The sequence below is a fragment of the Miscanthus floridulus genome, chromosome 2 (assembly GCF_019320115.1).
Source record: "Miscanthus floridulus cultivar M001 chromosome 2, ASM1932011v1, whole genome shotgun sequence".
In the NCBI taxonomy this organism is placed as follows: Eukaryota; Viridiplantae; Streptophyta; class Magnoliopsida; order Poales; family Poaceae; genus Miscanthus; species Miscanthus floridulus.
Window position 1 is genome coordinate 128563240 of NC_089581.1, and position 14281 is coordinate 128577520.

Consider the following 14281-nt stretch of genomic DNA (forward strand, 5'->3'; position numbering starts at 1 on the left):
GGACATCCTCCGGAAACTCTTCATATCCATTATCTGTTACCCATCCGGGATTTTCATTGGATGTAAAGCAAGTGTAAGCTCACCATGCTTAGCAAGTATAACAAAGGGATCTATGAGGCTCAAATAGGCTTGACACTGTTTGACTGCGGTTCGCAATTTTAGTTGATTAATTTTTTAGCAACCTGAATTACTACTTTAATGAACAGTCCCAATTCCCAAGTGGTATTAGAGTATCATCAAGCTTTATCTCATGACCCATCCATCCATCATCCACAGTAACCACTAATCTCGAAGGATCCAGACCGCTCGTATCCGTGAGCACGGTTGTTATAACAGGTTAATTATTTCTGCAGAAATTGTACATCTTTACCCACCGAGCCGTGATTCCCAATGCCGGGGTTCGCGAGACCCACTACACCTCTTCCCAGGAAGTGTGGCAGAGTTTCACTATGAAACCCTTAGCTAGTTGCACTAACAGATCATAGCTACAAAGGAATGACACACGTGGGCATCGCAGCACGGTGCACACCCTAACAGAAAAAGGAAAGATACCCTCTTACCCCTTACTAGAGCTACAGACGAGCTAGTACAAACTAGATAATAGGTTAAAGTCAGAGCCATTTGACACTCGGGGTTGTACGGTCCCTCCTGGGTTGCCGCTTCAGGATTAAGTCCTTATGAAGAGGCACTAGAGTACTCAACCCCGTACTCCAGCCCCCTATCTGTTGCTAAAAAGTTCTATTTTATCACATTGCATATAGTCTTTAAATATGTTTAACAATTACTTCATGTTAAGCGCTGCAGCATCTATCCAAAATGCCTACCCAATAAACCCAGGTATCAAGGATATGTGGTACAAAGAATCATCTAGGTAAAGTCCTTAAAGGCAATTCAAATTAAACTCATGCATGAATGTAAGTGGTAGTAGTTCATAGGTAACAAGGGGCCTTTGGTACACTTGCCTTCCTCAAAGTCGTCCTGGGAGTACTGCTGATCCTGCTGGGGGTCCTCAGTCACCTCGAATGGCTCACCCTCTAATCGTGATCCAATCATCAATCAAGCATCATTCCAATCATTACATGCATACAAGATAGAACTCTATTAGAACAGTACACCAAACAGTGAAAACATATGTTGAAAAGCTTACAGATCTATTCTACGTATTTCTACGAACACATGAGCGAAAGAATCACTCAAATCGAACTTAAAACATGAAAGTTATGCATGAAATAATATGTAATGGCAATTCTGTAAATAAGCTAACCTATTTTTGAATTAAAATAATTAAAAATCTGAATTTAAATGAAATTTGGACCGGGCATACTATTTCTGGAAACTACAGGGACTTGAACGAATAAAAACAGGACTAAATAAAAATTAATTTGAACTGGACTGGACTGCGGGTTGATTACTGAAAAAAGCGGGGGCTTTTTTGCAAAACGCGCTCGGTTGACTGGGGGTTTGACCCGACGTTAGACCGGGGCTGCTGACTCATTGACACGTGGCGGCTGTTCACTGGGCGCGGTGCACCACGCGGGCGTGGGCGCGCTGACGCGGCACGGTGCGCCGGGTCCACGAGTCTACGGTGGACCGGCCACTTAAATCCAACCGGTATCTAATCCGGGCCATCCATGCTAGATCCAACGGCGCAGGGGTGAAAGCCGGGCGGTGGCTCACCGGGGAAGAAGGAGAGGCCAGCGGCGCCATGGCCGGTGCGACTGGAGCTTGGGCTACGGCTTCCCAGGGCACCAAAGCAAGATCTGAGGGCACAGGAAGACGGAGGGGCTCACCGTGAGTCGTCTGGAGGGGAACGCGGCGTCCGGGAAGGCTCTGAAGCTGGTCATCGACGGCAGCCGCGAACTGGAGAGAGAACAGGCGCGCGGGTGAGGATGTAGCCGGGCAAAACAACGCCAAAACGCGAATTGGGGAGTACCTACGGGCGCGGGGAAGTCCGGCGGTGCTTAGGGTGGCCTTGGCGTCGGCGTTCGCGCTCGGGAGGCGGGTTTCACTGGCGGCGGTGGCTCACGGCAGCGGGCAAAGAGTGGAGAAGGGCAGAGGGGAGGCTCGGCCTTTATAGGGGGGCAGCTGCGACATGAAAGGAAGGGAAGCAGGGCGGGTTCGGCACCTTCCAAACGAGCGCCGGTGGCTTTCCATCGGTGCCGCGCCATTGACGGGCAGAGAAAGGAAGAGGAGCGTCGGGGAAGGAAGGTGGAGGAAGAAGGTAGCGCTGACGAGTGGGTCCAGACGCGCAGCGAGAGAACGGAGCGTGCGGCGTAGGCCGAGCAGGCCGCAGCAGCGCGCCGTCGCGCAGAGCGGGCCACAGCGAAGCAGCAGCTGGGCTGCTGAGTTGGTGCGCGCGCGTGGGTGGCAAGCTGGGCCGCGTGGGGTGCGGGCCAGCGCGTCAGCGTGGGGCAGCCGCCGGGTGGGCCGCGCCAGGCAAGGCAGGCCGGGAAGGGGGGAGAAAGAGGGCCGGGCTGGCTGGAGTTGGGCCAGAAGGTGACTTTCTCTTTTTTTTCAAATCAAATGTTTATCCAATTCTATTTTCTCCATTTTCATTTTTAAGACAAATTCAAATAAGTTTTGAATACAAATTTCTAATCATCTAGCCCTACACTCAATCAAAACACATATGACTCGGCATGAATGCAACAAACAAGTTTCTAAACTTATAGTTTATTTTATTTATACAATATTTATTATTTGGTCTATGTTAGAAATACCTAGAAAATGTATAAATAGGGCAAGAATTTAATAGCTAATTTGCAGTAGAATTTTGGGTGTTACACTTACTACCATGCTGCTTAATAGGGTTACATAATTATATATAGATAAAAAGTAAAACTTATTTTATATGATTTAAGATATTTTAGTAATATGAAAGCAAAAAATACATACTTATACCTTTTACTACACATACAATTCAAATAATAGGCTCTAAAATAGCAGCTCATGTATGTCAAGTTGTTGCTTGACATGTGATTATGCTAATCTCAATGCTTTGATTAATGGTTAGTTCTTTGCTACTTGTAGTTGGGAAAATACAGGTCACAGCCAATTTTTTGGATATGACTTCAGTACCAGCCTCACTATAATGTGCATCCAGAAATATTGGAATAAAAAATAATGTTTTTGCTGTAGTAGATCCTAATTTGACGTCTAGAAAGTAATATTGCACTTATACAAGTAGATTTTAGTTATAGAAAGTCATGCAATGATGCTATTGGAAAAAAATAAAATATGAATAGTACGCTGGTAGGGTTCCGACCACTGCACAGTTCTTCGGTTGTTCTGAAGTTTACCGCACAGTTTCTTTATTAACTCTGTCCTTTCTCTAAATTCATAACCATTTTCATCAGCACATGTCAGATATGCAATGCAAAGAAAATATAGCAAAAGAAAGAAAAATATAACAGAAGTATCAAGAAAAGCATGAAAAACTTTAGAACAGGACAAACTATTCATCCAAGAAGAAAGACTATTGCTAAGAGAGGACTTGAATCTATGTAGGTGTAGCTTTGTAGCACGTACAAAAACAAAATTTCTAGGTACTACTTATTTTCCATTGAATACAGAGCTCTTGAGAAAAAAACGTTAACTAGCAGCAGCTAGCAATACACAATATTCACAAACACCCTACACTTGTGCACTGTTTATAATCTTGTTGCTGAGATCAGGTGAGAATCCATCTAATGATTTGTTCACGAGCCTGTTTTATACTTCTTAGGTTGATTTAATGCCAATTTCTTGGTTTCTTATCACTTACACTGCACGTGCATGCGATGGATACACACCATGTACTCAGTGGTTTGTCTCTGTGGAATGATCTGCTGACTAATAAACAAACTAAGTAACAAACAAAACAAACATGCATGTCAACAGCTAACCATTGATATTTATTTTGATCAAGTTATGTAGTAGACCCAAGATACTTTATGATATTTAATTAATTGTAATGTGACTCAAGTAATCTTAGTTTAAAATCCATGTCCACTTCCTCAAAGTGAACACTTCTCGGCGCACAAGATGCCTTCTCTTAGCGTTCATCAGGCTGCTCTTCTACGAATTCAGATGACACACTTTTTTTTTTTCCTTTGTTCAGTTTTCATCACTCAAGGTCAACTTGTGATTACAGATGCCTCCCATTTCAAGAAATCCAAAGTCAGTGTGTAATGCAGTAAATCCACGCTAATTATTTGACAAAATTGTTGCTTGCTTTATTAATCTTTTATTCTTCTATGTCATGCAGGAGCAACAGAATTACTGAGCACAACAGTGGTGCTAAAGAATATTACACTAATGATTTCCAATAGCCACTTTGAATATACTCAGATCAATATAAGCTTCCTCTAATACCATTTCCTTATACCTTGTTTGCTAAGTTCCCAAAATGTAAACCATGTTGGCATTTGCTAAATTCTAGAAGTTGCACGGGTAATTCATTGCTGCAACTTATCATTTATATTTTATTATGCACAAATAGACGAGAAACAAGAACAAAGCTCATCACATTTTATGCATTATGACTGTGCACTCTATAAGGAAGCTGTAGGCTCTCAGTTCAGCTGGACACTTATAATATGTTATAGATTCATTTTCTTTTCAGTGGACCACATGTGTCATTATAAAATATATATTCAAGAGTTTGGTAAGTTCTATGTTTTTTTTCACTTGTGGCTTGGCAATTGGCGTCGGTTCCTAGATATGTACTGATTTGCATCAAGAGTTTTATAGATGTAAGTACTCAATTATAGATAGAAAGTTGCAGGCTCTCAATTCAGCTGAACACTAAATCTATTTAGTTTGTGTTTTCACCTCAGCCATGCCATCAATTTATTCTTCACTATAAGTCGTGACAATAATTCTTAAAAACTTCACCAAATACTTAATTTCAGATCAACTACATTTGCCCAACTAAAGCTCATGGATTCACGTCTTCATCAATCTTGTATTGCTCCTTTATTTTGTGAAAGACTATTATCCCTGATTTATCTTTATCATGGAATGGAATATATTCCTATCAAATTAGACGAGAAGATGTCTAGCACTTAGAGCTTCCTGTTGAGCTTCAGTACTCTATTGTTTAACCATAGGCCAATAAAATCACATGGGTTATCAAAGATGGCGCGGCAGGTTTTCTAGTAGATTGTGAAAGCTAACTTCTAAAAGCTAGATTGTTAAAAAGCTAAAGTTGGAGGTTGTTTGAATTCACAGCTTGCATAAGCTGAGATAAATAACTTTTTAGAATAAAATTACCATACTATCCTCACTGTTTTTATTTTTTATGCTGTTGCTATGGAAGAAAGAGGGGCAGAATGGTCTTTTGACGTCTAGAAGCAGGCAAGAAGCTGAGTTCCCTCATCTTACCGGATTATGGGATCTAGAGTTATGTAGATTCTACAAGCTAGAAGCTATGGCCGATTGGATCACTTCCTAGATTTTAGAAGCCAACTTTTTATAATGTCAGTGAATCCAAACAAGCCCTATAATAGCGCTCTACTATGGCCGCATTTGGATACCTGCAGATCGTGAAATCTAGATAGTAAAAGCTGGATAGTTACAAGTTGGCTTTTAAAAGCTGTAATAAATGGCTGTTTGGATCCAAAATTATAGAAGGTACTGGTGGACACAGCAGCACTGGCTATCAAGAGGATGAAGTGGCAGACAACCATGGCAGGAGGGAGCCTAGCATGATGACAACGCAGCCATGCGGGGGTGGCGATGGCAAATGAAGGTAATATCTAGACAATGATGAGGGTGGTTTCGTCTTTTCTCTGTCTAGAAGCTGCTGAAAGCTAGGTTCTCTCAGCTTATGAGATTGTAGAAGTTGAGGTGGTTGGATTATGAAAGCTACCAGTAAAAGCTGTACCGTTTGGATGCCAACCCAACCCAAATTACAGAAGCTGGATTGTGTAATCCGGTGGAATCCAAACAGGACCTATGTTTTTGTGTGTTATTTTTATTTTGCTTTGTCGTTTTCCTTTTTTTTCTACTCTTGAGTAATCGGTATTCACCGTTGATGGGCGTATGCTTTTTTTTAACATCTATTCCCTTTTAATGAAATACATGCTATAGCATAGTCACACACAAAAAAATTGTGCTTTAGAGAACAATTCACTCATGTACCAAGCTAGAATAATAGTATTTCAAAAGACATATATTTCAAAAGACGTGGACGTGTTAGATCTCGTTTGACACAGCTCAGCTTCACTGGTGAAGTTAATTTTTTTAGAAAACAACTTTATAAGTAACTTTTTAGGTGAAGCTAAACTGTTTTGAAAAAACTGTTTGACAAAACAGCTTTATCAATAGTTTCATACATGGGTGAGAGAGAGAAATAAGAGAGAGCTAGGATAAAATACTTTTTAGCTTCATGCCAACTCGTGTCTTTGTGAGAGGAAGAGAAAAATAGCTTCACCCATAAAACTGTTTTGAAAATGAATGTTTGGCAAAAAAAAAAAACAGTTCACAACAGCTTATGAAGCTGTTGTGAGCTGTGCCAAACATATCCTTAGTATGTACATATTATATATTCCAAAATATCTTTGCAATTTTTTAATACAAAACGTATATTTCAAAATATCTTTAATTTGCATGTCATATATCTAAATATAAAAAATATGTATTTAAAAGTAGGAAATCTAAAATGACTTATGATTGGGAACCCGCAAAATTGGACAAATAGATATACGAAACCTTGTATCAGACAGTAAATTAACCTTTCCGTTGCGCCACGTCCCATGCATGGAACAGCTGTGATTGTTCTTTGTCCAACTTTGTCCCCACCATTAAATTGAGCGTAGGATGTCTGTGTCAATTAATAAAGAACAGTATCGTTCGTTTGCGTGCATGATTGTGGAAATAAACAATGAGGCGTTCTAGACTTGGAAATCCTTAGAAATCCCTAAAACCTAGCACGCATGGAATACGTACGTAGATGGCGATCATAAATAACACGTACTGGATGATAGCTGGACACCCGATGAGAGATGTATGTGGACGAGGTATATTATCATTATTATTTATTATTATACTCCGTATGTAGAATTGTACTTGTAGCTGGCTGGAGAAACTGGATATATATATATCCATCCATGGCTGTTGGTGACGAGCATGAATTAAAGGGCGTCCATCCAAATCCAAAGGGGGAAAAAGTTATTTAGATCCCCTCAATTTTTTCCGGTCATTTGATTTTCTCTCTTTTTTCAAACTATTTTCTCTCGTCCACAAGTACCGTTTTTTTGACGTCTTTAATCAGTATAAAACTATTTTTTTGTGGTCCCTTTTTATTCAGCAAGTATAGCACGACGGCAACAACTAGAAAGGGATAAATCAGACTATGATGATAGTCGGGCGCCAAATCAAAATAAGAGCATCTCCAACAGAATTGGTATCTAACATGTAAATGTTATTTTTAGCTAAAGCTCTAGAAAAATGGTCTCTAAGAAATTAGCCAACACGATTGCTATCCTATCTGACATGCTATTATGTGAGCCTCGGTAGCTAAATTTAGCTAGTCAACGTACCTTGCTTTCTTAGTGCATGTGAGGCTGACAACTAGTGTCATGTTTGTATTGCTCTGAACTCTATTCCTTTCTCTTGGAGTTATGGCTAGCTTGTTGGAATGTGTTGAATTATGAAGAAATGATTTTTACGAAGCGGATAGCTAAACAAAGATATGAAACATGAAATTTAGAATGACTTTTGGAAATCCCAGGTTGGTCGATGAGCGGATAACAGCCCAGACCAACCCAGGCGCCAGGCACGCGCGCGGGCGGTGCGGTGGAGGCGAAACTGGAACACACGACGCGCAGCTTGGCACGCACAGCGAGGCGCCAGCAGCCAGCAGGCGAGGGGTTGGCGCCCGCCCCGCACCCGTCGTGCTCCATCACCGCCAGCCTGGCCTTGGCCTTGGCGTGCCCGCGCTCTCGCTCTCGCTCCGTTTCCCTCTCGCTCGCTGTCGATGATGATATATGACCATATCCGTGTACGTCACCCCCTTGCTATGCTTCTCCACGGCGCCGGAGGTATACATATACATATAAATACTCTCTCTCAGCCAGGGTTTGGGGGCTCAGAAGAACCGTCAATTAACCCAACAGAGGCGGGTTCGTCGTCGCCGACTCAGCTTCTGCTCATCAGCAGCTGTCGCCGCCGCCGCCGAGGAGGAGATCATCGGTCGGTCGGAGAAGAAGATGAGCTTCTTTGGCCGCGGCAGCAGGTTAGCAGCCGACGATTCTTCCTCCGCGCCGCGCGCGGCATCTTCGAATCGATTTTCTGATGTCGGCTGATGGATTCCGTCGTCTGACGCCGGATTGTGCTGTGTTTGCAGAAACCAGAGAACCTTCAGGCCGAAGAAGAGCGCGCCGTCCGGGAACAAGGTACGCCCGCCGCGCGCGCATGTCACGCGCCGGACTTGCTAGTAGCCTTCTCGATTTTCCTTATCATACATCATCATTTGTCATGTCACCAATGCGGGCCTTATAATTTCCCCGGATTCGCACGCGCTCGCTTGGATAATTCTCGATTCTCAGTCTCAGGGTTTAATTCATTATTATCCAGAAGAGGAAGAACTGCATCCACCACATCTACATACGTGCGTGCTGCACTGCACATAATAATTCTGGTCGTGTAGCAGCAGCAGCAGCAGCAGGATTGTCAGTTGCTCAATTTTGAATTCTCAGCTCGGCTATATCCCCTTTTGATCAGATTAAATGAAGAGTTACCTCCGCGAACATTGAGCAAATCATTCCTCTCTTTGGTTTATCCTGTTGCCTGTACAGCTACCTGCTCAACCTCAACTCCATCTAAACACTGTTGCTATCCTTTCCTCAGAAATTGGTTAGTTGGAGATGCATTCCTCACGGCCTTCGTCTGTGGTATTTTGTTCATTCCCTTGCCTCCAAGTCCAAACCAAATGGCCTTTTTATTTACCAGCAACCGAAAACATGCACCTTTTCATTTTCCCTTCTGTAGACTTGTTTCCTTGGAAGTTGTAACGCATATACCTAGCTTTCTTGCACCGTCAAAACTCTCTTTTTTTTTGCAAAGCTGTTTACAGGGGCTCAAATTGAATTAATTTGGAGCCAGCTAACAAAAGGTAGGATTACTTGGGGCTGGGGGCCCAAATTGTAGGCTGTCAGTTATGGGAATTGAAGTATACACCACAAGCGTATTAGCTGCATCATATCCCTGCTGTTCTCTCTTTGCTGCTAGTACATAATGCGTTCTCTATTCTCCATCGTTCTCTATTCTGACGAAGCTGAAAATTTTGCAACTGCTTTGGCCATGTATGTGCAGCTGAAAAGGCACATCGATGCCACCCTCGGCAGCGGTAACCTGCGAGAGGCGGTCCGTCTGCCCATCGGGGAGGACCTCAACGAGTGGCTCGCTGTCAACAGTAATTAATTGATCCTCCATCCTGAGTCTCGTTTGTTAGTCTCCCGTGTTTAGACTCAGATCCCTGTTTGTGTTTCTTCACATTAAGACTAGTACAGTATGAACAAGCCTTTGATGGCAATGTTTCTGTGGCAGTATACTATGCTGGATCTGGACTGCTCTTTTGTTCAGTGCTTTAGTTCAAGTGTTGAAGGCACTCCAGCCTCTAGTGCATTAACCTGTTGTGCTTCTGTGATGGCAGCTGTTGACTTCTTCAACCAAGGCGAACATTCTGTACGGCACCCTGATGGAGTTCTGCACGCCAGCGACATGCCCGACCATGTCAGCCGGACCAAAGTAGGCTATCTTTCTTTGATGCCCACAAATTCAGTCAAGAAGATAATTAATCATATAAGAATCTGTCATGCTCATGCAAGAAAGTGTCACATTGCAAACTGTCTGATGAAAATGAAATTATCCCCGTAGTTACGAGTATAGGTGGGCTGATGGAGCCAAGATCAAGAGGCCAATCGAGGTGTCTGCACCGAAGTACGTGGAGTACCTGATGGACTGGATAGAAACCCAGCTCGATGAAGAAACCATATTCCCTCGAAAGCTCGGTAATTGGCTTTTGGTTCCATAAGAACACTGAAAAACTGCATTTTGATTATTTGGGACTTTGTGGTCTGATCATGTGGTGTTTGGTTCGACATTGTGATGCCAACAGGGGTTCCTTTCCCTCCCAACTTCCGTGATGTCGTCAAGACGATCTTCAAGCGCCTCTTCAGGGTGTACGCGCACATATACCACTCGCATTTTCAGATGATTATCAAGCTCAAGGAAGAGGCACACCTCAACACTTGCTTCAAGCACTTCACGCTCTTCACATTGGTAATTCTCGATCCTATTGTTTGTTACATTTCCACCACCCCTTTGTCACATTTCCACCTTGGTAGTATAGTTTCTTTCTTCTTTTTTCTAAAAACAAAAAAGATAAAACAAAATAGCAAGTACCCTTTTATTCTTATATCGTCTTGCCAATAGTTGGCTCATAAGAGTTTTAGTGCTCCTTATTGGCAGAATTACCAATTTTACATCCCAATAGGTGATTATGTCATTATGTGTAGTATTTTAATTTGTAGCTGTTGGTAATCTGCTTTTGTTTTCTATGAAGAAGTTGTTCTTTTTTTTTGAAGGAAAAATAAATTGTTCTTTTGACAGTCTTGTTTTGCTGATTGCACTAGCATTTAACTATATTTGTCATGCATCCAGCTCAGTTTTCATAGATGGCTAGCTTGGTCTATATTCCAAATAGTATCTTAATTTCACCTGCTGACGTTCCTCTCATCAAAGCTAAAAGATTTTCAGTACTCCAGCTTGCCAGCAAACCAGGTTCGGTATGGCAACCGGCACCACTGGAACAGTATGTTGGAGTAGGAAGCAGGAACCCTCTTTCCATGTACGAAAGAAGAGAGGGCTGCCTTTGGTGCAATGATTCAAACGCCTTTGCCCTGTTGTTTTAGCTGGTGGCTTTAGCAGTTGTGATGCATCATTCAGCACGCAAAGACTTGCTTGGGGCCATACAATCGTTCGATATAAAATCATATATATAAAAAGAAAGATCATTCGATTTGTCCCATGCCTTCCTTATAATGACGATGTTCTGTCCAACACTAAGATGAACTGAGTGCTTGATAGCGCACAATCAGCCTCACCCTGATTAGCCGATAATGCCGTAATGCAATTACGCAATCCTGCAAATGTAGTTGCTGCAAATTTAATCTCGTTTTTCTGTGGTGCAGGAATTCCGGCTGATCGACAGGGCAGAGCTGGCTCCCCTCAACGAGTTGATCGAGCCCATAATACTTGGTTATTAACCAGAGAGAGACTTTGATGAGTCCGACTGTGCCGAGAGACTTTTTCCCCCTCTCCTTTTAATTTGGTCATTTCGGATGGAACATCTCCATCTACATTTTGGAAGCATAGGCTAGTGGTTTCCCTACTCTGCCACGGATGTATGTGTTCCCTAAGCAGTAGCAGCCAGCTGTTGATCGCAACTTTTTCAGTGAAAATGGAGTGTTGTTTGATCCGAGTCAGTTGGGTGCTTCCGTTCTGTTTATTTTTTTTAGTTTGACCTTTTCTTGGTAGTTCGATTTTTAAAACCGGACGTAGGATCACTTTTACCGTCGAAACCGGATAAACCACAAGTGATTGGCTAGCCGCAAGTCACCAAACTATATCGGCTATGTAGTTCAACAAAAAAAAAAGGAAAGAGGAGTTGGATATGAGGGACAGTTTTGGTAGGTGGGACCCACCTGGTAGAGGGAGAGGACACGGGGAGAGGGAGAGGGAGAGAGAGAGAGAGCGCGCACGCGCTAGGCTAGTGTTATGCAAAAGTGAACAGATCATTGATCGGGTCGAGGCCTATCAGGATGAAAGAGGGAGTGATGGGTGGGGAAAGGGATATGTTGGCCTAAAGTTAACATGTAAAGAAATGAGGTTGCAGGCTAAGAAGGAAAATAGAGAGAAGGAGATTTGGTGGGCTGGGTGATTAGGATTTCGCCCAAAACAATATAGAGATATTTTTAAATATTTTTTAATTCTATAAACTCATTTTAAAGCTTTAATCCAAACATTTTTCAATCCTATTCGAGTTTAAACTCATTTCCACGTAATAAAATTAATTCAGGCAAGTTGAATGCAAAAAAGTATAACCTATGTAAGATTAAGCCATTTATAAATTATTATTTTTCCTCAACTAAAGTTTGATGATTCACTAACTTAATTATAGCAAATTTTAGGAAAATTGAAAATTTCAAAATTAGGGTGTTACATTCGCTTATGCACAAAATGCATTTATTCAATGAAACTTTATTACCTTGCTATCGCCCCAATAGCCCCCAATGCATAATCCTTTGAGTAATATTGGGTAAATCCCGTGGAGTACCATCGTGCACTCACGGTGCTACTTTTGAGTTGTTGCATGTGAGATGGCCCCGCACATGACTACTTTTACACTCCTAGACCCTCTCGATTGGGAGTAGTAAGTCACCTATGAGAGGTGTAACTCATGGCCATGCCATGGATCATGAGGTGTACCTTTAGAAACTCTCATATGATGTAGCCTTCTGCTACAACATTTGAATATTGAACTTAATGTTGTGTTGAAGTGAGTAATATATTGTAACTTAAATGTTTTCACTTAAGTTAAAACTGGTTGTGATCTTTGTGATGTCCATTTACACAACTGATCCTATGTGTGCATAGTAGATAGCATAGAGGTGTGAGATGGCCTGGTTAGTTGTATTAAATCAAGTGAGGGCAAAGAATAGTAGGTTGATTTAGTATGATTAATTAGAGAGTTCTCGCAATTCTATTCTTGTAACTCTTGCCACTACAAGCGAGGTTGGCCATGAGATGGACTAGAGCCATGGGTTTCATTCTTTGTCGCATGTTCTAGCTTATCTCAACTGGGTTAAGGACTAACAAAGTCTTTAAAGAAGTGAACCTGAACTAGATGGCCAAGGCATTGCAGGAGTTCAATGGTACAAAGTCATTGGAACACAGGTCCATAATCACATGCGCAAGTGGAGGCAAAGGTGGATTAGAGTGACTAAGCTGAGGGCTACTCACTACTCAGTGACACCCTGTGGGATGAGGACAATTGCATGATCACAGTTGAAGAGGAAAACTACAAGGGTGCTTCAAGGTTTGTACTACATGACCGGTCATCATTTTTACTAAATGTTGTTCTTGCCATCCTTTTTGTACTCATACCAATTATCTAATTAGTGGACTAATGTGTATTGCAGGCTCACCCCAAAGATGCTGACTTCTTGAAGAATCAGATTGAACAAGGAGATGAGTTTGATCTTTAGAAATGGTCTAGCAATTGGGAAGTATGCTATGGGCTGTAGTGAGGCTCTTGGTAGTCCATCTGACTTTATTGAGAGCTCCTTGAAGATTGAGATAGTTGATGATGGGAGGAGTGCTAAGAATGCTGAAGAATTGGCTAAATTGTTTGGTGATGGACCCAAGAGGTCTGATGGAGGTGCTAGTAGCAAGAGAAATAAGTTTATGCTATTTGAGGAGGATTGTACTGTCCTGACTAGCATGACAGATGTTATGAACAATGTGACTGATGCAATTCGTGATAGAAAGGTTCCTATTATGCGTTCTGACCTCTATGGTGTTGTCATGTACATGCTTGGCTTTAGTGAAGAAGCATTGATTGTTGCATTCAACCATCTTGTGGACAAGTCTTATGGTACTACTGTTATGGGGATGACTAAGTCTCACCTTGTTCTTTGGCTAAGGACCTTCCTGTCCAAGAACTATTATCTGTGAGCTTTGGTCCATGCTGGTCGATCCATATATATTTTGTGCAGGGGGTCCTCTCCTTGGTCTAACCTCTATTGGAACTGGTCTCTCCTGGTGGATGCTTCTTTTGTGCAGTCCCTACTCCATGGGTGGCTCCTTTTGTGTATAACTCCTTAGTGGACTATATTTTGTGTAGTGACGATATCCCGCTACATGTGCAAATGATCTATTAATGCATTCTTTTGTGTAGCTAACATGCAACTCCAACTAACTAACTATATATCATAGTTGGTGACAATTTTAAGACCAATATGAGCAACTAACTAACTAATCTTATGACTCCAGGCTCTATTATCATTTTAGTTATTAAGTTATTGTAAAAATCTATTACTAGTGTCTTGTACCCTTTTCAACTCTGGTATATATGTATGTGGTAACCTTATCAACAGAGGTAACCAGACCCGTGTTGCATGTAGGCTACCAAAACAAACTCCACCTGCATCTGAGTTTCAAATGTTCACGTGCAACTTGGCAACTAAACAACATTACTATGCAGCCTAATTGAATTAGCACAAGCAACCAAACA

At 42.0% G+C, this 14281-nt stretch overlaps 1 pseudogene; it reads left to right on the forward strand.

Annotated features, from left to right (window-relative positions):
* Positions 1–8009: 8009 nt before the first annotated feature.
* On the forward strand, positions 8010–11471 carry LOC136529662 (MOB kinase activator-like 1A; annotated as a pseudogene).
* Positions 11472–14281: the final 2810 nt, after the last annotated feature.